This window comes from Monopterus albus, unplaced genomic scaffold (genome assembly GCF_001952655.1).
Source record: "Monopterus albus unplaced genomic scaffold, M_albus_1.0 scaffold57.1, whole genome shotgun sequence".
Lineage (NCBI taxonomy): Eukaryota > Metazoa > Chordata > Actinopteri > Synbranchiformes > Synbranchidae > Monopterus > Monopterus albus.
The window spans coordinates 1,160,460-1,187,794 of record NW_018127937.1 but is presented as its reverse complement, the minus strand read 5'-3'; the positions used below and the strand labels follow the sequence as shown (position 1 = coordinate 1,187,794).

Here is a 27,335-nt window from a genome sequence, read left to right as displayed (position 1 = left end):
AAAGAAATAGTCTTAGTCCCATATAATACAACAACCAGTGACCTCTAACCAAAGCTCAGTCCAGCTGTGTAAGAAACGGCCACTCCGAAGTTGCAGCATGGGCTAGCCTCGCTGTCGTCCTGTAAAACGGTACTCTATGGCTGCATCTCATGTCTCTCCTATGAGCTCCTTTTGTGGCCAGACACGTCTCTTTATCGGAAATCAGTTGGTGATTGGAAGCTTTCCCAGGAAACGGGAGAGAGATGTTTGGACCGGGGACATGTCAGTTTATGGTCTGTATATTCTGTAACCCCTGAACCACTGAGGTTCTCCAGAAATGCAACTTTTGAACGCGTGTTGATTAAAACCAAAACATGCATTTTCAGATTTGTTCAAAATTATCAATCATATCAAAAAACAGACTGAAAGCTTTTTCTGATGGCAAAACATCGTGAAGATTCACATTTCAGTTCTGGTGCCATCTTCACATGACCCAAAGTTTCAGTTTATGACAGTGAAAACACAGAAATTCAGCCAGTCCTCACTTTGGAGAGGAACTGTTTTTTGCAGATTGAGTGAAGTGTTAATTGACTAATCCAGTTCAGGTGGGATTTGATTGATCAGTTTGTCTGAACACTGTGTGCATATGTTGTTTTTGTAACAGAGCACCAAGCTGAATCTATGTGTGTGACGTCAGAGCTGTGTGTGTGTGTGTGTGTGTGTGTGTGTGTGTGTGTGTGTGTGTGTGTCAGCTTTCACCTCCACACTGATGTGTGATTGCAACGCCGTCATGTGACGGGTAGTTTCAGTTTGTTTCTAATCCCCTGAGGTTTACTCACCTTGGCCTTTTTATTAGAAACTGTGAGGTGAGACCAGCATGAAGACAGGGGAGAGAAATCTGTCAGACAAACATAAAAGTTGCACAAAGCAGCTGCTCTTTCAGGATCTCCGTCTGAGTTTCTACAAGAAACCAGTTCATGTGAGAGCTTACATGGTGGAATGGGAATGATTTGAGAAACAGTGGCTCCATAAGTCAGTGCCAAAAATGTTTGGTTCATCACCAAGAAAGTGTTTCTCCCATTTTGTCAATTTTAGGTTTCTGTTTTATTTTTATGGCTTAAACTGTTAAGAGTTTAAAGAGCATCTGAATCTGCCTAAAAACTGATAAGGGGCAAACCTTTCCATAACCTAGGAGCAGCAACTGCAAAGACTCTGTCTCCCCACCTTTTATATCTGGTCCTCAGGATTTCCAGTAAGCCCAGATACATTGATGTGAGAGCTTGAGGAAACCTACGGGTGTTTAAAAGCTCAGTAAGATGGACCATTTAGTGCCCTGAAAAAAAACAACAACACAACACTTTACAATCGATCCTACAACACACAGGGAGCCAGGGAAGAGAATGTAGAACAGGGGTGATATGGTTACACTTCGATGTTTGTTAGAAGGTGAGCAGCTGCATTTTGCACCATTTGGAGGCCAAAAATTAATAATTGATTGAGAGCTACGACGTCGTCTCCCAACCAGAAGGTTGAAGGTTCGAATCTCTGTGACTGCAGTCCACATGTCCACACTGTAGCGACATGTAGACACTGAACCCCCCGCTGGTTAGAGCCATCGGTTGAGTTGGTGCCGCAGATGGCTTCCTCGGTTCTGTACCGGAAACAAATTCCTTGTGTGTAACATACTTGAGTCAAGTCTTAAGAAAAGACTTGACCTTTGCAAGCAAACAAAGCTAGTTTGCACCGCTGTGTTAATCTGCTTATCCAACTTCAACTCGCTGTCAAAAAACACACTTAAATGCTTTGCCACAGATTGGCAAGGACTAGAAAAGGTCCAAGCCCTCATGTTGGCAGAATCGCTGTATTCAGCCTTACTTTCATTTAGACACAAGAAATTTTGTGGAAACCATAGTTTTATATTGTTTAAGCAGTCGGAAAATGATTGCAGTGAAATACCCCCATAGCAGTGATAGGGAAGGTTATATTTCTCAAAGATAGACCCCAAGTCGCTGCCTAGTTAGTTGTGCTGCAATATCTCGTGGCCTGAATAACAACATAAGTGAGTTTACAGAGATCACAAACATTACACTAAAAATAAAATGTCAACCAAACAGTTGCACAGCAGTTTTGTTCTAGCTGGCTACAAATTAATAATCAGCTGGTCTAAAAAAAACAAAAGTATTGCAACATGATCGGTTTTACTCAATAGGCAGATTGTCATGAACTGACTCTTGTCAAAGTTAAAACCACAATAAAGCTTTTTTCTCCTAGAGATCTTTCACACTCCCAAGTGCTTGTAAATGCCTGTAAACAGCAGAGTTCACCCTCAGCTGTTGCAGGAACCGCCCGTTAGAGGAGGCAGACGTAGGACTGAGCGACTCCTCTCCTGGCCTCACTTTCAGTTAGTGGGTGTAGTGCTGGTGTAGCTGGAGTGTGTGGGAGCTGAGGGGATGTAATGGAGCGTGGAGCGAGGCTGTGATAACCTCATTATTTTCCAGAATCCTCTGTGCCAGCTCCAGCAGCTACTGAGGCAGCAGAGAGAGCCGTTCAATGGGTTAATCATGCATGTAGCGTGTGTGTGTGTGTGTCTAAAATCCAAAAAAACAAATGGAAAATAAAATTTCATGCCAAAAATGAAATAAAGCTAACATAATGCCCAGTTATAAAACTGCTGTGAATTACTTGGAGTTATCAGCAGGTTTTCTCTGTCTTCACCGTCTCGGTGCGACATGTGCTGACGTGTGTGCTCCTGTTTGAGAAATTGGAATATTTTAGCCTTGAAGGAAGCGATGTGCCATGTTGTTGCCTCCTTCCCCTCTTTTTACTTCATACCAAGCAGGAGATGACTTGCAGTAGCAACATTTGACCCCCCTGACCCCTCCTTTTCACTCCCCCACCTCAACCAAAGCCTGAATCCCTCCCAAAGCCCCTGAACTCATCTGAAAATCTTTATCTCAGCTCCTCCCTCCCAGTTTTTCTCCCAGCAGCAGCAGCATCCTGCACTGAGAATTTAAGCCCTCAAAAGCCAAAGCCATCCCAGCAGCTAACCTGAGGGCCTTTGGGTGCTTTCACAGCAAACAAGCAGAGAATATTACAAAACCCTGCAGCAATTCACAGCCCTGCTGTGTTTGTCCAGGTGAGAGAGAGCTGCCATTTCAACTCTAGATAATGGCCCTGAGTGGAAATGGAGTTTAAAAGCATTTGAAGAATTCTCAACCCAGTTCTGAATTCACTTATCGACCCTGAATTCTTTCAAATCCCATGTCGAACCTGTTTATCTGTGAGTTAAAAACAAAGTGCTGATTTTATTTTGCTGAGCGCAGCAACACCCACGTCAGCTGTGTTCATATTTATGATTCAGACTTCTTGTAATCATGTTGAAAACACAACTGTGGTGGTTCAAGGAGCAGCTACCAGACAGCCTAAAACCCCTTTCAAACCTTTCATTATCTGCAAAGTGCACCTCTGAAAACGGATACCGCAAAAAGATCCATTAACTTGATTCTTCTTCACGGCTTTCCAAACTATGTGTTGTGTTGTAAGCAACAGGAGCCCAGTGATGTGAAGTGATTTTGGTGACACTACCTTAAGGGTGAACACTGTGGTAGTATCTCATTTCACTGCTGCACGTTGTATATGTTTGTCCAGGTCGGTGCAGCTCATTTTGAAGTTAGGTTGTTTTACCTTAATTATGGTTGAAAAGAGGTGTCGTTTGTATCTTAACCATGTTTCTTTTATTGTAAAAAAAAAAATAGGCAGAATCCGACTCCATATGACTTGCTGTCTGTCGCCTTTTGTAGTTTTGGGTAAATGTCCAAATAAGGCTGCGTTTCTCAGCTTTGTCAAACCCTTACTCTGTTATAAAATGCAGACGTAGCAGGAAGTAGACTGCTGTGAGACAGTGTGTGACTCTACACAACATGGTCTTCATAACCTTAATTTAACCAATAATAGACTGTGATGAGGGTGTTTTGCTTGACGAAACAGGTTTTGTTGCTTGAGAGTCTGCAAACTAGATTTGAAAACAAAGAAGAAGAACAAATAGTTTGGACAGAAGCTGCAGAGGATATAAAGATCTTGACGTCACTGCTAAACATGCTGATATTAGCCATAATGCAAATGAGCAGCTGTGGTAGTTTGGACCTGTGGCTGACCCACTCCAGCCCGTTTTGTTCCTCCTGACATACTTTATTTTGAACCTTTTCAAATGCACCTGCAGTTTGATCCCAGTTGATTGCACCTCTTTGGATGTGCCATTTGTGTCACGTTGCTTTGAAACGTCACACATCAAAGTGCTAACTGGAGCTACAAAAAGCTGCTAACTGGCTTCAATCAAGTGCGAGTCAGGATTGTGTTTGTCTTGGTTATCGAGTCATGAGTTTTTTTTTTCTTTTCTTACATGATGTGTTGATATGTTTTCATCATATTTGGACCATCATATTCGTACAAAGGTGGAGCTGGCAAAACTGGCATTTGGATCAGGCTGACAGGATCCACTACAATCTAGGTAGGAGGACTCCAGTAAAGGTTGTGCTTCCTGTCATGGTTGTTGACATGAAAGTGTTAGGTAATTTCTTAGTTAGATAGATATTGATTAGAGGTCTGTTGTATTAGAAGATGTTGGTGTAGCCAGGATGTCTCCTCAGGCTGTTAAATGCAAGGTTAGTTAAAGCAGAGAAAGGCTGCAGTCAGGGACAAATGTTATTATGACGGTAAAAGTAACCATAATATTTGTCTTAATGTGTAATGTTATGTCAAATTGTTTTAGATACACACCACGAAAACAACAGCCACACACATTATTTTCTTCATGTTTTGTCTACTGCTCTGCTCAGCTGCCAAGCTGGCATATCGGGTGACGTCACGGTTTGACGCCCTGCGTGGTATGGGCTAGCCCAGAAATGATTAATATTGTATAGCAATTCTTGGTTCGGGGTCTTTCCTTTTTCCGGGCTGCTTGGGCAGCCTGGGGGTTGGAAGATCTCTGGACTTGAAGTGTTAATTCTTGCCTGTGACTCTTTGAATAAACCAGCACGGTTATATTTTTTATAAACTCAAGTGGTCTGAGTCGTCCCTCTGAGTTCCTGGTTTGAAAGAACCGGACGTGGCTTTAGAATAGAATAGAGCCTTTAAAAGAAATAATGATAGTCATAAAATAGTTACTGTGGCAACTGTAAAGTAAAATCTTTACAGTTGTAAAATCTGTAGTTGAAGTTTTACCATTATGATGGTAAAAAAAATCTAGATCATTTGTTTGTAGCTACAGTTTTCACACATGAATTTAAAAGAAATTGACTAGTAATTGTTTCATAGCACTTGACAGTGAAAGTGTTTTCAAACCAGTGGTTACAGTGATGATAAACTACCAATTTCAGTGTGCTGATCAGGTTTACTTTCTTGTTTTGTTTAGAGGCTCTGGTTGGTTTGTAACGGCACCTGACCATGTGAGCAATAGGTTTTAAATCATTACTTTAATAAAGAAAATAACTTCATTGCTGTGAGACTAGAATAATCAGATGACTGAGGTGCATGTAAATGAATGTAATTCTGCGGATAACTAAGACAAAAAGAGAAAGCGAGACAAAGCAGTTAGCCACATTCCGAGTGTGGGGGTTGGGTTGGGTCTCTGTGGTGGATGCCCCCCCACTAGGTGGTACAGAGCAACTTAATGGCTGCTGTTGTTTCACACTCTGAGCCAATCTGTCTATGCTCCTGGAGCCATCAGAGAGCTGTTAGCACACGAACAACAGCAGCACTCCTGCTATCAGCTGCAGTAAAAGCAGCCTCCGGACCTCCCACGGTGCAGGAGGACTCCAGCCCCCTCCCACATCCTCCTTGATGAGGATGCAGATTAGACTGTTGGCATGTGGGATGACTGTTTGTCACAGGCTCAGGCTCAGATTGGGCTCCAGGGCAGAATTTTGCGGGGGTTCTGACAGGCATCGGGTCGCCTCCCTGTGCTCTGTATGGCTGCAGAGAGGAGCCGCCATCTGGACCGAGCACAGCGAGCACCAGGGACAGCAGTATAAAGACAAGACTCTGTGTTTGTGGAGTTTTTTCCTCTTCCTTCAGTCCTCCCATCTGCCCCTCTGTCCCTCCAGAGCCTCACTACAGGACATGCACAGAGCACGACTTGGCCTTCAGGCTACTTGGTGTTGCTCATGACTCTCTGTGGTTACTGAGCCAAATCTAATTGGAAAGCATATCTATCAGTTCTGGCTGCTTCCAGACTTTATGCTAAGCTAGGCTAATACATCACAAACAATCTTTAATGAAGGCAAAAGCTGGATGCAGCTGATTATATTTCTTCAGACCTTCAGAGTATTTTTTTTTCTTTGCAGCTGTAGTGACAGTGAGATGCTTGGTCACAGTAACTGTTCTTGGACCACAGAGGACATACTTTGAATAATGTCTTTATTGTCTTTGGCCTTCTGTCTGGCACACAGGACGTGATGTGTTTGTTAGCATCAACACTGATTGTCTCTAATGCTGAAGTTGCCTCCAGCTATAGAGACAGGAAATTGAAAGCATCACTTTTTCATCTGCATGTCTGATTGACGGTGCAGAAACATGGCGATGACTACTAATAACTGCCATAAAACCTGGAGAAAAGATCCTTTAATAACGACAGTCATAAGTAGCTTTCTCTGCAGTTTGACAGTTCACTTGATCTCCTGTTGCTTTTGCAGTGCTTTCTGTTTATGCAGCTCAACAGAAATCTCAATATTTCTGTCATTTTGAATAGATTTTTCAATATCTGATATAAGGTTTTCTACAGATTTCCAGTCCTGTCAGATCCTCTGTCATCTCACACCTGTCTGCATGTCTCCTTACAGACTGGATTTTCTTCCTGAGGTTCCCATTGGAGTCGACTGCGACTGAGAAGTTTCTCCATCACTTCCCATCAGTTTTCCAACCCTGAAACTTATGTCTGAGACTCTGGTGAGGAACAAATGGTTTTTCTTTCTTGCTTCAGATGTCACACTTTTCCTTTCTCCTGTGTGGGCGTGTAAGGTTTTATTGCTGCAGAGAAACGTGACTGCGAGTGTAAAACCAGCCGTATCCAGACAGTAACAGGTGTGAGTTCCTGCTTGAGGCAGAAAATCTACACAGCAGGAGCAAATTCTTGAACAGGTGCAGAGTATACAGAGCTTCATAATCCCAGATGTACTGTTTTGTTCTTAATTTCTTTGCATTCAGTTTGACGTGACCGGTTTATGGATTTTATTGCTTTATTTGTTATTGTGTCACAAAAACATACAATGGGATTTCAGTGCTACAGCTTCAGTGTTTTACATGTTAACCTTTAGAAAACACAGCCTGTTTAGACTCAGATTTACCAAACAAGAACGAGAAAATTGTCTGTATTGTATGTGCCACTGAGGAACCAATCTGTTTGTACGACTGCTTCTTGCATGAGGCCAAATCACAGCTGATGATCGTGATCCCATGTTAACTGGCATCTAAGCAATTTAACTTGTTTTTTCTGTTCTTTTTTTCTTCCTTTTCTGTTGCAATGGAAAATATTAATCTGTGCTTAAAGCATTAGGGTACAAATTTAGCACAGCAGCATGATGGAGTCTCATTCAGAGCAGCAACCTCTTTTATTATGGACAGATCGATCCTGCACTACATGGAGATTTTTGTAAATATTAGTAAATAGGACTGATACTAGATGAAAATCTGTAGTGCAATGTTTGGCACGGAAGTGCTTCTTTTTTCTAACATGTCACAGATCAAAACACCTGAGCCAGTCAGAGTTTTATAGATGAGATTAAATATGTGCACCTGGTTTCTTTTCAGAAACACAAGTCAGGACAAAAGTCCTTAAAAAGGGTGGATGAGTAGTTTGCATCTGTACAGGCTGCTGTAAACTGACATACAGAAACAAGAACTTGAGCATTAGGGATACAGCGACCCACGCTACGGGTTTCCCCTGTCATTTTCATTTGTTAAGTCACTGCTCCACAGAAATGGCCTCATCCTTCAATACTGAAAAATTGTCCCAATGAATAAATAATGCTTTGGGGAAAAGAGAGCACTTGTATCAGATCAGGAATCAAACCCAGCAGGTAAACTGAGTTAATGTGCTGGTATGATGAGAGAACGAGTAGGTTTGGTGCATTGACAGTCGCTGCTGATGGGTTAGAGCAAAATAAACAGTAACCGCCCAACTGAAACGACGGGACGGAGGCTGACAAACATGACGTTTCACCATAACCCGTCATTATTAGATAAGCTTTGGGTGGTTAAAGTCTCCAGTTTTTCTTGCTTGTTAATAAAAATGTCACCAACTGTGACATTTGCAGGCATGCTGCGAGCTACAGTGGGGACACCTCTGATTTGTTCAGACACGGAGCTAATAAGCAGAGCGAGCAAACGGAGCTGAAACACAAGGGAAGGGAGGAGAGGGATGAGGCTGGCAGCAGGAGTTTAGGTGGAGGGTTTGAGAATGTCTTCAGTAGTACAGCACACAGATCCTATCAGTGAAAAGTATTGGTAGCAGTACTGACACTGTTGGGACTGTGTAAAATCAAAGCTAAAAAGCTGAAAATGGTGACGAGTAAATCACCTGTGTCCTGTATTACGTTGAGAACAATACAGCAGCACATTCTTTGATGTGTTCAAACTAAACACTCACTTCAGTGCTGATACTGCAACACATTCCAAAGAAAGCTGGGCTGGCTGCATTTCAGGGTATACTGTCCCAACATTTGCATGTGCTTCTTTGTCTCATTCTGCTGTAGCTGTAGTGGGCTCATTATCGCCCCCCCAGGCCGAAGAGCAGGCAACGCTCAGTTGGACTGAGCCCCTGTCAGACATTCACTGCTTTCCATTAATCTGACGGAATCTGAACATGTTGGCTCAAGTCTGAATGAACACCCAGGTCACATTTCCACAGAAGTTGCAACAGCAGTTTAATTTTACTGAAATAAGAACTGCTCTGGTTGGCAGTAGCCTTATTAGGCCCACTGGACCTGCGCTATGCAGGTGAGATCTCTGCTTTACTGGTGGTGAAATCAGCTGTGTTTGTGTCTGTGTGTAATTCAGGATGTTTGGCTCATCTGGAGGTGGCTTCTGGCACCATTTTGATCACATTTAGTTGTTTTAGATGTTTCATTTACTGTTAATAGAAAATGATGGATTGGTTAAGCTTTAGCAGCAGCACATTCACCCTGTGTGTGTGTGTGTGTGTGTGTGTGAGGGTCCTGTGGCTGAATCAGTGTGGCCCTGCACCTGCTGTGTGCTGGAATGTGAGGCCTCAGACTGACTGTCTCAGCTTGCAGCTGCAGATGACCTGTATGGCTTGTAATGAGCTTTTACAAAGTGACACACATACACACACACACACACACAAACACACCAAAAAATGCTCTCCCCCACCACAGTTCCCAGAAAGATGTGACCTGACCTGGCCACAGGGCACTCACCCATAGTGCCTCCTTCTTGTACACCAAATCCCCTGACCTCTGACCCCTCCTCTGCACCCCGCCTCTGGTTGGACCGATAACAAACACCAGAGGTCATGTGATGTGCTGATGGGGTCGTCTGGGCCACTGGGAGGCTGGAGGCTTTGTGTTTAATTAGTTTGTGTTCCAGGAGAGGGGCTGTTTTCTGCCCCAGGGGATCTCTGTCAGGGTCAGAGGTGAAAGTAAGCCCCGATTAGAGACTGACCAAATGTGCATAAATACCGCGAGTCTAAATTCGTATCAGTTGACATTATCAGCCTGTTTGTTCCTGCTGTTGTCACAAACATTACTGATAAAAGAAACTACCAGCAGCATCAGAAAGCATTAATACATTTAGTTTTAAATTATAGCTGTAGCTGTGGACTGTTAGTCTATTATCAGGCTTATTAATGAATTTGAAATGGTCGGAGGTTTCAGTCTTGTGTAGTTGTGGGTGGGTGGTGGGACAGTCCACAACTTTGTTCTGAATCTTTGTGAATGTAGTGCTGTGACCTCTAAAAGTCTGAAGCAGTGGCTGCCAGAGTGAAGAGGTGGTGTCTGTTGCACAGAGAGAGTGGGACAAAGAAAGAGCAACAACCGGGGTTAACATGGGTTTGGCTGTTTGACATGGAGAGGGTTAAAAGCAGCCAGAGGACTCGGACTGGATTCAGATGTGGCGTTCTTCCTTCAGGATCTGTTAGCATCTAAAGCTAACCAGTTTGTTTTGGTAGCATTAGCCACCTAGCATGGTCAGGATTTTACCTTTTGGGTTGGATTAATACAGGTGTAATCTGGGAGTAACTGGAGCTTTGTGTAACGTCTGTGCTTTGTTGGCCTTGTTCGGCACTGTCTTGTCAACCTCATCAATTGACATTGTGCTGCTGCAATGATGCTGTCGACCACAGAGCCAGAAGTTGTTTAGTTAGCTAACGCTAGCTTCAGACTGGTGGCTGTGTTTTGTACAGTTTGTCCCTACCAGGCATCCATAGTTTATATTGTTGGTAGGAAACAGGATGTGGTGGGAGGGGCAGAGAGCAACAAGGTGTTTTTATTTTTGGTGTCCGTTTGTTTTGAGTCTCACTAGACCATCTAGACTGGGGGAAAAAATGGTGAAGTAGCTTTAACCATCAAATCCAAATGTCTAACCACAGCTCTACCCCTAACCCCAAACTTGATTCTAACCTGAACCCTCACACAGCCCTTCAAAGGCATGAGGACCAGACGGTGTCCTCACAACAATCGTTTTGGACCACAGTTTGTCCACACGATCAGACAGGCTGGTACACACACCCACACCCCCTCCTCCTCTACCTGCTGTCAGAGAGATGGATATCTGTCGGGGGATGGACAGAAATGGAGCTCAGGCTTCGCAGGGGAAATGAACTCGCAGCTAAATGGTTTTCCTCCGCCTCCTCTCTCCCCGTCTCTTATCATACCTCTCTCGCCCTCTGGTATGTGACATTTGAACCGAGGAGTCGCCACAATCTCAAAAATCAAATCCTGAAGCTGTTTCAGCTCACAGCAGCCCGAACGAATGTCTCTCAGTACTTTGTGGCTCATGAGGACAGGGTTTCTGTAGAGCAGCAGCCAGAAGGGACCAGAGGTGAAATTCACTTTCACAGCTTTTCTGGTTCTGTGTGCTGTTGCATAATTGGTGCTAAAATGGTTAAAATAGAATGAACACAATGTGAAATGTTGGAGGGAAGAAAGCAGTTTTCTCTGATAGATACAGTAAGACCTTGTGCTCACCACCACAGACGAGTGTAACTGTAATACCTGATGTATCACTGACTTGTGCAGATAAAACATGTCCTCATATCAAAAACAGCCTCGGAGTTTAGGCAAATGAGCCACATATTCAAGATTCATTATTTAATAAAAGCAATGCTGAGTGTTTGTAGGAGATGAGATGCAATCTCTTTCGCATCCAACGCTCGGCAGAAACATCAGGACAGGAGTATTTGGCAAAGCCCTCATTATATTCCATGAAAGTATTTTAGAGCTGCAGCTACTTTTCAGTGACAGGATATTATTCTGTATCTGTTTTAGTTATCCATTAATGTTGAAAGCAAAGTTACAGCAAAAATGTCTCTGCTTCCTTCAGCACCAGTGCGAGGGTGTCCTGCTTTTCTTCTTGTCCCCTCAATAAGGTGAGGGCATTATCACACCTGTGTTCATATGAAACTCTCAGACAGTTCTGATTACGACACAGAATACAACAGCTCAGTCATATAACGGGTGCAAGCCCACAGTAAGCCTTGAACTCAGCCATCCATCCACTATCTATACCGCTTATCCTAACAAGGGTTGCGGGGGGGACTGGAGTCAATTCCACCTGATACTGGGTGGCCCGGGCTCGAACCCAGAACCTCCATGCTGTGAGGCAGCAGTGCTAACCACCGCACCACGGTGCCTGAACTCAGTCAGTCCTGAATGTTTCTGGAAGGGAACTGGATGTTCCTGCTTTCTAGTTCTGGTAAATGTCAGCACACCTGACTCATGTTAGACTCATAATGAGTGAAATGAAATGAAATGAAGTGAAAACAAGCTGCTAATCAGAGCTGATTATCAGCCAGATGCAGCTGATTCACTGTGCCAGACTTGTTTTAGACAAATCAGCGCTGCCACCCACAACAAATCGGTCTCGGATGGTAGACGTGGCTTGAAGAAGCAAGTTTGTAAGTGTTATTTATTTATTTACATTTTTTTTTATTTGGGGCAGGGTTAATGGGATGCCACCTCTCTTATACAGGAACGCCCTGTCCTCATTCCCACATTTTATCCCACCAGTCCGGGAATTGAAATGGCGTCCTTTTGGTCACAAGCTTTCTTCTCTAATCTCTAGGTCCTCACTGTCTGTCTCCAGACTATAAGCTGCTCATTCACACATGGCCTCATTTGGACATTGCGCAAATAGGGAGCTGGCAGGGTAAAGTATCCAACCACGTTCAGTCGTCATCAACACCAACTCATTTGGATCACTTGTGGTAATAAATGTGTCCATTTTCAATACTTGGGTTCTCTATTTCCTGAACCACTCTTCCCTCCATTGTTTCTCGTGACCCACGAATACATTTGAGGCACAGAAACTTACTGTGCTTTGAGCCTGTTTTATCAGCAGCTGGGGAGTAGCTGCTGTTTCACATGTAGTGTTTACAAGCTGTAATTAAATCTCTATTTCATCCTGTGGTCTGGCAGCAGACACACAAATATGGAAATGATAGCTATGCACAGAATTCTGTATAACAATGACCACAGACAGAAGTGTAACAGGCTGACACTCGACTAAACAGCCAGCTGTGTCTGCCTGACTCCTCTCCAGATGTTGGCTGTGATGCACTTTCGTTGTTTTCCAACTAGAAAGAGGATGAGGAGCTTTGGCCATGTTCCCATTGTTGACCTGTTTCACTGTGGACTGCAGGGGTTGACTTTCAGTCATATCCCCTCGTCAGGAGTCGAACCATGGATGTTGCAGTTTTGCGGTTCGCACCATTCAGCCTCCAGGGTGCCCTGCAGCAACAGTGTTTTACAAACTAGACGTAGTACAGCTGAAGAACAGTGTGGTGTTGTGTGCATCTGTGACTCATTTAGCTTTCACATCACGTGGCTGAAGCCTGCTGCGTTGGACGTGGTGCTGCTGCTGCCGGAGTCTGGTGCTGGGCACAGTGGGTGTGTCAGAGCGTGTCATGATGCTGTCTGGTCCTGTTAGCGCTGACGACTGACAACCATGACAGCAGAGACATCCACAGAGCAGCTGATTAAGATGAGGGACAGAAAGAGGCTGCAAGGGGAGGGAACACGGCCGGGGCAGCGTCTGGGGTTTTTCTTTGGAGTTATGGTTTGCATGAATGCATCACGGCCGAACTGTAGGTGTGGGTCAGTCTGTAGCCTCACACTCAAATTGTCTGTCTGATTTTTCTATGACAGTTTTTTAAATTGCTCTGAACAACAACAATAAAAAAGCCATCATTTCTGCTTTGATTCGCTGCAGTGTTTACACCGCGTAGTGAAAATGACCCAGTTCCGACTTCCTTCTCACATGGACAGAAGGCTGCAACTTGCCAAATTAAACTGAAACTACAATAAATTTTCAGGTCAATTTTCATTTTGAGTCATGTTTTTAAACTAAAATTCATGTTCACAGACAAATAATTGAAATTCGAGTGGAGCTGAATGTTTCCAAACAATAACATGGTGCAGCCAACAAGAAGACTACTTCTTAAATACTTTAGTGCGAGCATCATAAAGCTTCAGTGAAGTGTTGATGGTGTCTGAACTAACACAAAATCAGGTTCACACATTTACCACACTGTGTGCTTCTGTACAGCAACAGACGTGTGGAGAAACCCAGCCTGTTCTTCCTCGCTGACCAGTGCCAAGCACAGCACCAGCTGCAGGAAGAAAAAAAGAACTTAGAGAAGTCAAAGCGTTCTGAGTTGGAACACATTAGATAGTTTTGGACTTTTGGGAGGCATGCGTAATCAAAGACGTCACTGTCCAGGAGTGTGCTGTGAGCGTGGGCAGATGGAGCGACCCCGGAGCCTCAGATAGCGCCCGCTCACTGAGCCAGGCTCAGGGAAGGAAGCCGGGCTCAGGGAAGGAGCAGCAGGTCGCTGCGTCGCCTACAGCTCCACCACATGATGGAGCAGCCATTGCCTCCAGGTCCCTGAGCTCCTTATTACAAGTTTTTACCAGAAACAGTGAGGACAGGACACACAGAGGCACCGTTTCATCATGCACACTTGCTTTCAGTGATGTCACACCTGCCTCCACAGCATAGCGGCCCGTTGGACGCTAGGCTCCACCTGAAGGCCTCGTCAGGTGGTCGAATAGCTTTGGAAATGTACTTTTCAGGAGCCGTGTTGGTGCGAGAAGTCAGAAAAACATGTTCTTAAAACAGATATTTCACTTAGTCAAATTTTACTTCAGCCCTGTGAGTCTTTGGTGAGTGTGTTCTTATGACAGTGCATTTTAATGTAACTAACTCCTGAGAAGTGTGTGGTCGCTGGATTTAGTTTCATCTCCTGAGCAGTGCCCTATGTTAACTGCACGAAGTCGTCCCCACGGAGAACAGTGGAAACCAGAGAATTTGTGGGTCTGTGTTGTTACATTTCAGTATGTTCCTACAGTGGAAAGGGACCAGCAGAGGACAGTCTCCCATATACTGCACTCACTTGTTCTCTTTAGAGTTTGTTCTTCCAGAGTTAGTTCAGAAAGTTTTTGCAGAAAACTTTTGACTGGCTGAAATCTCAGCAAGTGGCTGAACGGTTGTTGAGTCACTGGCATTGATCAGCAGTCTTATAAACCCCTGCAGATGCTGTATATTATGGTATGTTTGCTCTATAACAGCTGGTGAATCTACAGCAGCTGACTTATAATAGATTCTCAGTGGAACCTCTGACCCTTTCTGCTGTCCTGAAGTGGACTCTGTGTGTTTGAGTTTGCAGTGTGTGGGCAGTCGCAGCTCAGAGAAACAGACAGAAGAGCTCTTGTGTGTGAGAGAGAATCTATAAACTGTGAGTCAATTGTCATATTATTTATACAGTCGGTGTGCGTGGGAGCACGGAGCCAGAGGGCAGCACATGTTTACACTGGAGGAGATGGAGAGAGCTCCTCTGCAGCACCGTCGAACCTCAGCCTCTGCTCTTTCAATTGAAAGTAAGTGAGCTGCTGTTGTCCTGAAAATCAAACTCCTGTCTTCTTCTTGTTTTTTTAACAAGATGTTGGTGTTATTTCTGTTGCTTTTGTCATCATTCCTGTTGATTATGGGGAGGCTTTTGAGATTTGTATTTATAGTATGTATACGTCTGACAGTCAACGCAGGTTCAGACTTAGACCATGAGGGCGCTGTGTCAGTTCTTCAGAGGTTCTGAAGGTTATGATTTGGTGTGTGGTTAAGGTCAGAATTAAGGGTGGTTTGACTTGTAGCTTTTATCGTGATAGGGTCATGATAAACCTTGTGGGTTATACTGCAGCCTAAACCTTCAAAGGGTTTAGGCTGCAGTATCTGCACTCCACCAGACCGTCATACAAAACCGCCGAGAGGACGAGGCCAGCTAGGTCTCCCAGTCAGAGCCGTTTACATTAATAATAATCACCTTTTATTGGCCAAGTATGTTACACACACGGAATTTGTTTCCGGTACAGAACCGAGGAAGCCATCTGCGGCACCAACTCACACTGATGGCTCTAACCATTGGGGGCAACGGAGGGGTTCAGTGTCTTGCCCCTGGTTGGGAGACGACTGCTCTACCCACTGAACCCTACAGACAGACCCTACAGTCTTCAAGGTCAACAGTCTGGTACCAAAGGTTACAGAGAGCTTTTAGTTATTACACGGGAAAACAGGGATTTAGTCATTTCACATATACATTTCAGTAAATTCTACAAGAGTGAGGAGTAAACAGAAGGTGCAAATTCTACTTTCTGCATCCACATAAACATGTCAATGATGCTCTGTGTGCAGCTTAGAACCTATTACCATGTGAACTATGTGTTCTGACTGCACAGGTTCACCGATATGAAATGCAGTATAAAGAGTATCACTGCATCCGTTTTGCAGTATATTTAGACTCCACAAATGTAGCATGGGTGGACAGGTTTTTTTGAAAGAATCAAAATCTCTGCAGCAAAACATGTTTTTCTTCCTTGTCAAAACTGGGTGCCTTCCTTACCCATAATGCCACTGTGGCACTGACACTTCAGTTGAAGATTGTGCTGTGTTGTGCTAGTAGCTGCTGAGGTGTGGTGGAGCCTGCAGCTGAGCTGTGGCCAGATTCTGGTTCTGACTTTTCTAGCTTGTAGTCTTCAGACTCAGGTGAGTCACTGTAGAGGACACTGATCAGACTCTGCACGGCTCCATCTGGAGACACTAAAGGCTTTACATGACTTTTTCCCACATATGCAGTTGTTCTCCTAAACATCTGGAAACTCACCACATGTGTAAAGTTGGCTGAGTTCCCCTTTAAGTCAGCAGTGTTGTCACAAGCGCTGTTTACCCTGGTATTCTGGACATTTGTTAAACTGACACACTTTACAGCTTGTGTTTTGCTCCTGTAGGTAAATTATACAAATACACAGTTTTGTATGAAGGTCACCGCTGACACACAACTCGAGTTGTCAAGTGCATTTAATTAATTCACTAACTAACATCGATCTGGGTACAAACTTGGGTTACTTTCTGCCAGAACAAGCCGGATCCGAATCCGGCACCTCTTTTGATGGGCCCGGCACCTCATTGATATATAAAAATTCCAAGGTTTAATACTTTTTATACAACATTTAATTAATTAGAATAATAAAATAGGCCGTTAGGCTGATTACATCACAATGTAACCAGCGTGCATAGGTCCCACTGGGTCAGCTGCACATTCAGTGTAACGTTATGTTAGCCACGGAGCAAAAGTGTGAAAAATACTTGTGAATTTGCTGAAGTATTTCAAGTCGCAGCAGGGCGAAGCTAGTTACGGAATGGGAAGGTAAACAGGCCAAGCTGGACACAGTTATGAAGCCTCCAACTGTTAATGAAAAGGTTAGAACAAGCCCGTCTGATGCTGAGCTGGTGGAGGCAAAGCACAGAATAACATGGAGGACTCCTGCTCCATGAGCGCATTATGAGCTGTTTAAAATACTGGAAGGTAAGAACAGGATGATTTAACGTTACTGCATTATATAGTCTCTGGTGTAATAATATAATAAATCTTGTGTGATTTGCTGGTCGCTACAAATGCACAACAAATAATGTTTTGCCTCTAAGCTGCTCCCTTAATGTGGAAACCTCGCAAACGCACCAGGCACTGAGGACATGTTTATATTCCGGGACCTCCTCCTCCCACATTGACATGCCGGTCTGTTGCCAGGTGATATTCTGGGACCTCATAATTTCCAAATTAAGCACTGGATACAAATAAAACCATGAAGGAAGGACTATCTGAGGGGTTTACTGACTGCTAAAATCCCTCTGCCCACCTGAGTATGGCAGGTGCTGGTGCGGGCAGCACCACCGGGAAACGTATAATAAACCTCCGTCCCTGTCCTCATGACCTTCATCTGCTGCCGTACCGATGATGAAGCTGAGAAGCTGTGAGGTTTGCTGACATGACGCAACAGTGAAACCAACCCAATGCATGTTTAGGCTTAGCTATGGTTAAAATGGAGACAGACACCTTTATCCCTGGATAAGCACAACAGTTGACAGTGTTTTGGTTTTGGTTCGTCACCCCCTGTGGGCCAGTGAACCCGACCTCTGACCACATAACCACGGTGAAGTATTGGTGTTAGGTTGTCAGACTGTCTGAAGCGATGTCATGTGTTTTCCTATGGTATATGTTTGTAGTAGCTGAAGCTGCTGGTAGTTCTGCGTTGACACTCCCTGTTCATGGTTAATGTGTGGAAAATGGGTTAAATATTGAAAAAGTCCAAGCTTGCCTTGGAGCCTGAGGTGTGTTTAATTGGTTAAAAGTTAACCAGGTTATTGGTTTGCTTTCTTGGTGAAAGGCTAGCAGCAGGAAAATCAGAGAGTCTCAGACTGTTGTGTGATCCATCACCGAGATGTGTCGACTACACTGAAAACTTTGCACTGCATAATCTATAGCGATGACGTCAGCTGGACAAAGATGAATGCAGACTTGATTTTTTGACAGTTGCTTAAGAGCCTGTTTTCTTTTGAGCCCTCTGGTAATGAATGAAAATCGGTGGTTGCCTGGAATACAAAAGGGTTCATATAGAAATGTGATTTTTAGTAAATGAGATAAAACATGCACAGCCACTGCTATGGCATGGCTCTGACATCCTGTCTGTGGCTCTCAGCTCCAAGCTTGTTGGCTCCTACTGATTTGTGGAAACACCTCACAAATATACAGCTGTTATTTCAAAAACCAACAATTTCCTCCACCTGCTGCTCTTATCATTCAAACAGGAGGAAACGGTGCATTTGTGGAGGACTATTTTCAGGGGTGGATGAGTCAACATTTGGTCTATAGTGAGTATTTGTGGCAGCAATAAAACATAAGACCCCAGTGTCAGGTTTCAGCTCTCCAGACACACTATCTGACTGAGGCTAATGGAACAGAGGCTGTGTTAAAGCATGGCTGTATTTCAGGACTGGAGTCTCTATAGTAATAGAATGACAATCAGAGATTTGTATTAGTGACCTGTTCATTGCAAATAACCTGGAGAAGTGAGGATCCAGGTAGAACTCGCCCAGGGTGCTGCTCAGCTTATGTTACATAGGGCGACTCCAGGCGTGTCGGGGTTCCCTGGAGGCTGCGACTTCAGGTGGATTGTGAGTTGTTTCTGGAGCAGAGATAAGAGCTGCACAGTTGGAGTCAGTTCCCAGCCTCCCTGCGGATCCACTCCACTGCTCCTCGGCCTTAATGAAGGATCCATCAGCAGAGCTTCGTAAATTTCGGCATGCAGCGTGCTGCGACTGGTTCCTGGCCCAGCACCGACAAACACTGCAGCTCTGTGTACTCTGTCATTACAGAGCCCTCACCCAGTGCTTTTGTTACTGTGGAACTTACCTTCATGCCTCCAGGCACAGGAAAGCAGAGAAAGAGACGGTCTGAACTCACTCTGAATTAAATCACATGTGGAAAATGCCAAGTGAGGAGCATATACCTGGATACTGACTGCAGCTAATCAAGGTCACAGCCAGAGCAGCAACTCCACAGCCTAACTACAATGGCCAGTTTCCTGTGCAGGTATACCTGAAAGCAGAAACAGCTCTGAGTGAAGTGAACCCTAGTTTAAAAATGTTATCGTCTGACTAGAAAAGCTAACACATGGCACCACACCTGGACAGGAAAGTGGTGCAGGCTCTAGTGGCCAAAGAACGTTTATACATGTGGAAACATCCTCAGAGACATTTTATGGTGTGTTGGAGGCTTTATATACTCAGATCTTCTGCAGACTGGAGAAGTGATACGGTTTCTGCAGGGACACGTCACATGATGGGCAGAATGAGACTCCACCCACAGATGTTTGCAAATGTTTTCATGGAAATAACATTCATTTACAAAGACTGTGCTACAGAGAAATACACTCTGAAACCAGATGCATTAAATTCATGTAATTACTGAAAGAAGAAACAATCATACAGTGTGTATTCACTGGCTCGGCCGAGGTAATTGGAGCTTTGTAGCTGAGATTAGGACTGCGTCAGTGGGGCTGTGTTGCTTCATGTATCAGTGTGATGGTGAAATGGGATCCAAGAAATGATTTGTGTGTCTGAAGCTGATTAGCACAGTGGTTTGTAACAGTCACTCTGGAAAGCCACCGTTTTATCTTTGATCGAGATGATCTCGAGATAAATGGCAGAAACGCGCCGTTCACGTTACACAGTCACCCATCAGGAATGTGTGTTTGCATGGATGCGATTGACCAGCACAGCATCATTGTGAGCACAGCGTAAAAATTGGGATGTCATCTCCTTGTGCCAGAGACAGAAAAGCCAAGTTGCCAAAAGAATGCAGCTATGCAGGGATATTTGGTCACTGCACCAGCGACCGCTGACGTCGACTGGATGGACTAGACAGCAGCTCAGTGTGATTCACTAAGCGTCACACAGTCCTGCTTTAGGCCTAGAACTTTGTTCCAGTCAGAAAAAGAACATTGCTATGGCTGGAGCAGATGTACAGTTAACCAGTGGCAGGTGAACAACTTCCAGACTTCTGCTTGCTCCTGTGCACTACAAAAACTTAGGCACTTCTTAATTTGGTCCCAAAGACTCCTGCATTCCACAACTTTAAAAAAGACACAAAGCGCCTCTCTTGTATTTCTGATAGTATGTAAGGTGACGCCGTTCCTTTCTCCTCGTTATTTCTCCTTTCCACCTTTCTCCTCCCATCTGTCAGATGGAGCTGAACTTGTTTCAGTAAAAGCCCTGGGAAGAGAGGGGGCTGAAATCAGAGCCGTTCCCTCGGAGGTGGAGGCAATTGTTTGTGCATGAGGAGGAGGAGGAGCAGTGGGAGGAGAGCAGCAGAGGAAAAGAAAAGGAGGGCACGAAGCAGCGACCGAGCCTGGAAATGTGGGACAAATGTTTTGCAGTGAGAGAAAAAAGAGCTCTGGAGTTTATTGTCAGAGCTGGAGAGCTGTGAAAGAGGAAGATTAGGAGGAGGAGGAAGATCACTGAACTCTGACCGGATAGGAAATATCTAGGTAGGACGTCAGGGCAAAGGTCGCTGCTGCAGCTTATTCACTCACGGTTTGTATATGCAAGGTAGTGTTCGTGTGTCTTGAAGCTTTTTGTAGCAGCTTGTCATTGTGTTAGTCTGTTAGTTTGACTCAGGAAGCAGCAGAGCTGGAGATCAAAGCGGCGTACGTCTGCATGTGGAGGCACCAAGCTGCGTCCACGTGTCCTTGGTCTAGCTCCTTTCAAGGCTTTGTAGTGCGGATTCAATCTGCCTCTGTCCCACTTTGTTTTTCCTGCGGTTTCCCCTCCCATCAGGTGTGTGTCTGTCTGACTCTTGAGTTTTTCATCCCTCATGCGACTGCTGACTTTTATTTCTGTTATTACCAGGCACCTTTACACCTGCCTGCTTCAATGCACTGTGGGAGGTGGAGGTGTTCTTGATGTGGGCTGTGTGGTTCCTATCCATGGCGAGTTTGCTTTGTCCAAGTTTTCAATATTCTGTCTCTTACTCTCAATGCAGTGGAGGTGAATGGGGAAAAATGAGATTATAAAACTCAGCAACGACTCCTTGCTGGAAACATTTTCCCCATGACCAGGACAGTTCACAGACATCACAGTGGCCAGTTTTAATTGTAACTCTTTCTCTGGTTTTTCAACTAACTTGTGCAAATGAAATCGTGTTGATTTTGGAGCAGCAGAAGTTCTTGCTGCTACTCCTGGAACACGAGTGGCTCTTTGATGCCTGTATGCTTCAGCACGTGTTGTTTGCACTGCAGTGCGGCCAAACTCCAACATATGATCACAGGAAACAGAGGAAAGTTCAACAAGTGCAAAGTCGTCACAGCCAAGTTTAAAGACTTAGTGAGTGTGTTTTGTAGAAACGAGCTGTACGTGTCTTACTGTCAAGAGGTGTGTTTCACTGCAGCAGTCCTAGAACTCACCTTTCATATACAGTCTGGATGATCATTTGTGTTTGTGAATGATCCTTGAGTGGTTTAAATAAAGGAGCGTGATGTGACCACTGCAGACAGTCGTGTTGTATTGAAGTGGTCGCTGCTGTATTTGGCTGCTTCATTATTATCATATATACACAAAGTTGTGCTTAAATATAACATAACTCATCATCAAGGTGACATTAACACATTTAGGTCTTGTAACTTGAATCTGCATTGGCAGTAGTGATCTTATCCAAACCTGTGCGGTGTTTCGAGAGCAGGGTAAAAAAAAATGTGGCTCGGTTCATCTGTGTGAGACAGACACCGACTCGGAGGGAGACGGTTGTGCATTGCTGTGAATTCCTGCCTGTATCTGTGGAACTGCAGGGAAATGAAACGAAAAGGTTGTCCCCAATCACAAACCCGCTAATCCTGCCTCAGCTCACTCTGATAAATCACAAAGAAAAGTGCTCGACCTCAGAGGGCGGGCCGGCACCCTGACAGTGGAGCAGATTGAATCGAGCTCCATGCTGTGACCCAAAGGGATGAAATTAAAACCAGAACATTGACAATGTACATTACAGTCGATGTATCAGAGGAGCTGTGTGTCAGAGCAAAGAAACAGGTGAGGAAGACATGTCGGACAGTGAACAACTCAACGGAAGTTCAACTGTTAATCCTTAAGCGTTTTCATTACGAGCCCAATAATGCATCTCCTGACTTGTACCGAGAGCTACAAACAGAGCATTGTCATAGTAGGGAGTCTGTTTTCACGGTGCCTAAAGACAAGGCCTGTTTGCTGCAGAGCTCTGATGATGGCGGAGGGAGAGAGTGGCAGGGGGCGAGAGCCGAGCCATGAAGCAGAGGGTGAGGGTGGAAAAATAGGACGGGAAGCTACTGATGCATGATGAATAGTGGAGGGCAGAGGAGGGGCATGGGCACTCTTTTATGCGCCGGCACTGAGTTGTTGTTGTTGTTGTTGTTGTTGTTAGCATAAACAGACGTCCTGCAGGATGATGCCAGGAAACAGCAGCAGGGTTGTGACACTGAAGCCCAGACTAATGAGATCCTGGAGTTTAAAGTTCCAGGTTTCTCTGGACAGAGTGTTTAGTCATTGTTGTTTAGTCACTGGTCCACTTCCTGATTGGATAAGATGTCGCACTAGACCTTACACAGATAAATGATGCTTATATCAGTGGCCTGAACAGCACAGCTCTGAGGATGATGTATAACCATGGTAGAGTTTAATAGTTATGGATATTCACCCAGCAGCTCACGGCTGGGTTTCAGATTCATGGAGAATAGGACTGAATGGGAACATTTTATTAGATTTTGGAGATTGTCCTTTGTAATTTTAGACTGTCGGTGAAGTTTGAGAGAACATTTCTGAACTTCATTGACATTTGTTCATCTGAGACTGAGTCGGATTTGATCAGCAGATCGTGGTTAGGTGTGTTTTGTCAGTTATCAGGGGTATATTCAGTGCTAGATGTGGCTAGAACGAATCCAGTTGTACTAGATGCTGAAAGATTCACTCTGCAGTAGCTGGACAAGATTAATACACTCAACTTGATATGCTTGGAACATTTGCACTTATCTCAAAGAAGTTGGAAAATTAACAGCTAATATGCACACTTTGCGTCATATTGCCACTGTAGTATGGAACAGTGTTACTGCACACTGCAGATTTTCTTCATGTTGAACAGGCCTATTTCAGACCAGCGTTGTCCAAGATGAGACCAGAACTACTGCTTGTCGTCTCGTCATCATGCTACTACCTTCATAACCACTATTTAGTTTTACAGTAAAATGATAAGTGTCCCAGTACTTGGACAGAATGCTCCCAGTGTGAACAGACAGTATATAAACAGGACATAGTGAGGTGTGTGTGCTGGCACCATTTGAAGCCCGGCTGCAGCTGGTGGAGGGTCCAAATCAATCAACTGAGACCAAATTGTCTCCTGGAAACATGACTGGTTTTATATTTGCTTTTTGAATGGGATTTGCTGGATCATCAGCATTTCACCTTAAGATGCTCCAGTGCTGGCTGCAGTGTCCAGGTGGAACAGCAGCTGGCTAAACAGAGGCTTCTCTAATCTTGAAATGTAGGTAGCAGTTTGTCTTTCTGTAAACCGCTGTGCTGTCCTCAGGAAGCCTTTAGTTTCTGAGGGAAGGAAGCTGGAGAGTTTTCAGTCTGTGTGGAACAAACACCATTAAAACAGAGCAAACTAATATGACGCTCTCCCGCTGGGCATGAAAACAGCTGAATTTAAACGATCCAAAGCCGGGAGGGGGAATTAGATTACTGTATGTAAACACACCGATGGAGTGTCATGTCAGTCTACAGCTGGTTTTTGTTATTCCCTGCAACTTCTACACAAGACAGGATCAGCCTCAGTGTTGTTCATGGCAGCGTGTGTTCTGTAAAGACAGGACGACGTGCGTAAGTGTATCTGAACACCAGGCATGCAAAAGGAGTGCTCTCGGGGGGGTGACTGAGGTCAACACGGGGAGAGAGGAGAGTTGATTACCTGTCTCTGCTCTTGTCTCCCTTCACTAATGCAGAAAGCGCCTGCTGATTATTGCCGCAATCATGAAAGTCCTCTCTGTGATTAGCTCGGTGCTAAGAAGCCCTTCAGTTTAAACAGGGGCACGGCCACTGGACCAAAGCACTGCTTTCAGTTCTTAATTGCATTTTCACACTGTATGTTCCCCCTGCACCACTGACTGGCAGGACTCACTGAGAGGTGCTGCAGGGACAACCCAGGAATCAAGCAAATGATCTGTTTATCTCCGTTTTTTTCTTTTCACTTTCTTATCTAACTCTGAGCTGACCTCACCGCCAGAGGACCCCGTTTGCTAGCTAGAGGTGCTTTTCCACCGGAAAGGTCCTGGTACTGTACGTTTCCAGAAACCTAACATCCAAGAACATTCCCTGGCGTAAAAGTCCCTCAAGCACATTGTGATTTCCACAGCAGGGCTGAAATCTCAGGGAGGTTAAACATATTAGCGTGTCAGAAGTGTGACAGGTGACAGCGGGGTGTAAGAACGAAGTTCCACAAACAGGGCTTAGGCCTCCATCCAAGTTTAGTGCAGATTTCAACAGAATTTTCAGAAAATCAGCAAAAGATATATTAAGCCTTAAATGCAACAAGGGCTGGGATTGGCAAGTACCCCCCCCCCCCCCCACGCACCCCCGTTTGGGACTGAGCAGTATAGAAGATGGATGGATGAATAAATGAAAATGCAACAAGATTATTCCTGTTCATTTCTTATATTGATGTGAGGAGGGTTATAGCCTCTATGACTCCACCCACACACACACACACACACATTTATAACCACTGTATACACAAAAATGGCAGGAAAGATGAACCCTTCACAGTTTTCTGATGTGGTGCCGTCAGGCCTGTACAGGGAGCTCTGGGTTGACAGGATGATTTCTCGGATGTTGCCATGTATGTTTTTATTGTGCCAGTCAGACGTCAGTCGACCACTTTGGTCATGACTGAAATATCGGCGCCCTCTGACCTTCCCTCCAGGGCCACCAACGAGGCAAGTTCTCGGATGACGACTGGCTTTTCTAAACGTCATCCTGGACTTTATGCAGTGAATATTTATCTGCTAAAATGGCTCCAAATGTTTCAGAGTCAAACTTTGGTCCCAGAAACTTCAGCATTGATTGATTAGTGGCAGGATGGAAGTAGCTGATGACTTTGGGCTAAGTAAATCAATCAGGATATCTCTTTCAAGAGACTGAGCACTGACTCCCTGTGCTCAGTGTTATGCTTTCATTTACATCCATTACACTGAGTGATTGTTGTTCCTCCACCCCAGTTCCACCCGTGCACCCTCCGTTATGCCTCCAGTGCTGCTCTCAGCTCAGATGAGACGACCAGGAGGCGTCTTCCAGCCCCACCTCCTCATATCGGCGGCCGAGCCTCTGGTTTTTACAGCTACAATTAGAGCCTAGAAGTACAGGCGTTTTGTGCTGCTCCTGCAGAATCAACAAAAGCAGCCTATTAAACTCCTCTTTAGTGGCGCTGTCCCCTATTTTTATACCCTTGCTGGGGTTCTTGGTGTTGGGGGCTGAAAGGCCAATACACTGCCTCGTGCCACAGCTCCCCTGGACCCTATTTACCTACTCTTGTCTTACTTTTTGTGCTCATGTCTCTCACCTCAATTGACTAAATCGCCCTTTATTCTTTTGTCCTGCGTCTGTCCTTTCCTTATCTCTTTTCTTCCATCTCCTTTGTTTTAATCTTTTTGTCTTTCCTTGTCTTCCCTTCATGTGCCCTTCCCTTGTTTCTCCTCCTCATTTGCATTATTTTTTCCTCTCCTTCTCCTCAGTTCTTGTCTTCCTCTCCTCCCTTACTGTTCTTTCTTTCCACTTCCTGTTCTTGCTTTTTCTCTCTTCTACTCTTCTTTCCTGTCTTGTCGTTTCTTTCTTCATGTTTCTTTCCCTCTTTTCCCACTCCTCTCCTACCCAACCCTTTCCATCCTTCCTTCCTTTCCGTAGCTGTCTCCGCCCCTCCTCGTCTGTTTTCCCCCTCTCAGCACCTTTCATTGTTTTTAACGCCGTACAGCACATACATCAACCTCACTAATTAACTCATAAATCATCTCGATATACTTGGAGAGTTTAAGTGTCTGCCAGAGTGCTGGAGTTGGATTTCAGCACACACTTTTGTTCCATATTTACAGAGATTTGTACTGTTTATAATCATGAACCACTTTGACCAGCATGTAGCATTATAGTCAACTATAAATCATATTTAGTTTTATGAAGTTGTGGCAAATTATTGGCCTGTTGTTTGCTTCTCCCTCCCCCAGGTTTCCGACCACACAACAACAAACCTAGACTGCAAACTCACAAAAGTCAAAAGTTGTGGCTGTGTTTTAAGCATCTTAAACCTGATGTGCATTTGTAAGCACCTGACCTACTGATACAGTCCCATAGTGATCGGGTGTACTGGTGGTTACTGCCAGTTGTTTTCAGAAGTAGAGCAAAGACTCATTACAGTGAAAACTGATCCTTTAGCTTCTTCTTGACCTTGGATCTCTCGTCTGCACTCAGTCATGTCATGTGATTGGACGCTCAGCACAGCTGCTAAATGGAGCTTGATGTGAGATTGTTTGGCCAGAGCTACATTACTGCTTGGCAAATGATCTTAACAGAAGGACCACTTACTACTTTTTTCTGGAGCTTTTAACAGTGAAGGGAGTTGCTTCAGTTGTCTCTGAGAGCAGGGCCTATTTCTGTGAAGTGTTTCCATGTTGAGCTACAGAGCTGGCGGGGGCTTCGCTCTGATTGATTACAGAAGCTTACAGATTTGGCAGTCCAACGTACCAGACTGAGTGGTGTTCAGCTCCAACACTGTCCATCATCATGAAGGAACATCTGTTGCAGGAAAGGCAGAGACTAGTTTCATTAATACTGTTTCTACCTTAGTTGGTAGCAAGCTGCTCCAGCCAACTGCCACCACCCCATGGCTGGTATTAGTTACTGGGAGTGTAGATGTGTGATACTACGCCCTACTGCACCTCCTAGGACTGTAGTGTGAAAGTGCACTAGACAAGAGTAGAAACAAACTGACTGAACTGTGAGAATGAACAAAGTCAAAGACAGCAGAACTGATAGAGTTCAGGTCCCTCTGTGGACTCTCTCCATCCAGGGTCTCACCCAAACTTTAGGCCTTTTTCTTCTTTTTTGTGGCTGGTAACACTGAAGGCTGGTTTGCATCTGTATTCATTTTGCTATAAGGACAAGAGCTGGAGGGATCTCACAGGATTTATAGGCCTGTCTGTGGCCAGATGTTCCGGTGGTTACCAGACAGCGGT

The 27,335-nt window shown here is 44.6% G+C and overlaps 1 protein-coding gene across 7 annotated transcripts in view; it reads left to right on the top strand.

Moving 5' to 3' along the window:
* The window catches only part of large2 (LARGE xylosyl- and glucuronyltransferase 2), a 163,424-nt gene that overhangs the window by 110,942 nt on the left and 25,147 nt on the right, over positions 1-27,335 (top strand). For 3 of the 7 annotated variants that reach the window (XM_020602643.1, XM_020602642.1, XM_020602645.1), the window contains one exon: positions 6,816-6,921. The exons of 1 other annotated variant lie outside the window; for it this stretch is intronic. The gene's annotated coding sequence lies outside the window, so the exon portion shown is untranslated. Of the gene's footprint in view, positions 1-6,815; positions 6,922-14,973; positions 15,087-20,444; positions 20,586-20,613; positions 20,632-27,335 lie in introns of those variants that run through there. 3 more of the 7 variants (XM_020602646.1, XM_020602647.1, XM_020602649.1) reach the window with 3 other exon arrangements.